This window comes from Egretta garzetta, unplaced genomic scaffold (assembly GCF_000687185.1).
Source record: "Egretta garzetta isolate BGI_Z169 unplaced genomic scaffold, ASM68718v1 scaffold1192, whole genome shotgun sequence".
NCBI lineage: Eukaryota > Metazoa > Chordata > Aves > Pelecaniformes > Ardeidae > Egretta > Egretta garzetta.
In genome coordinates, this window is record NW_009258971.1 from 2,937 (window position 1) to 3,341 (window position 405).

The window sequence follows — 405 nt, forward strand, 5'->3', positions numbered from 1 at the left end:
CGGCTGCCCCAGCGCATGGCCATCATGGCCTTCCTCGGCAACTTCACCGAAAACCTCCAGATGCTGACACCGGTATGGAGCTGGAGAGGGGGGAACTTGCAGCCAGCGGGGGTTCCTGGGCCCCGCACCCCAGCTGAGCCCCCCTGTCCTGTCCCCCTGCAGCAGCTCAATGCCATCATTGCGGCCTCGGCTTCCGTCAAGTCCTCCCAGAAGCTGAAGCACATGTTGGAGGTGAGCGTGGGGGACACCAAGGGACGTGGGGACCAGCCGGGTCGCAGTCGTGGCCTCAATCCTTGCTGTAGCTGGGCGGGGGGATCCCGTGGGGGTCTCATTCCTCCCTGACTCCCCCATCCCCTGTGCCTGTCCCCTCCAGATCATCTTGGCGCTGGGCAACTACATGAACAG

The 405-nt window shown here is 64.4% G+C and overlaps 1 long non-coding RNA gene across 1 annotated transcript; it reads left to right on the plus strand.

Annotated features, from left to right (window-relative positions):
- LOC118451868 lies at nt 1-405 on the plus strand. Its single transcript, XR_004841446.1, has 3 exons — nt 1-72; nt 163-231; nt 374-405. It is a non-coding gene; the product is annotated as an uncharacterized LOC118451868 (long non-coding RNA).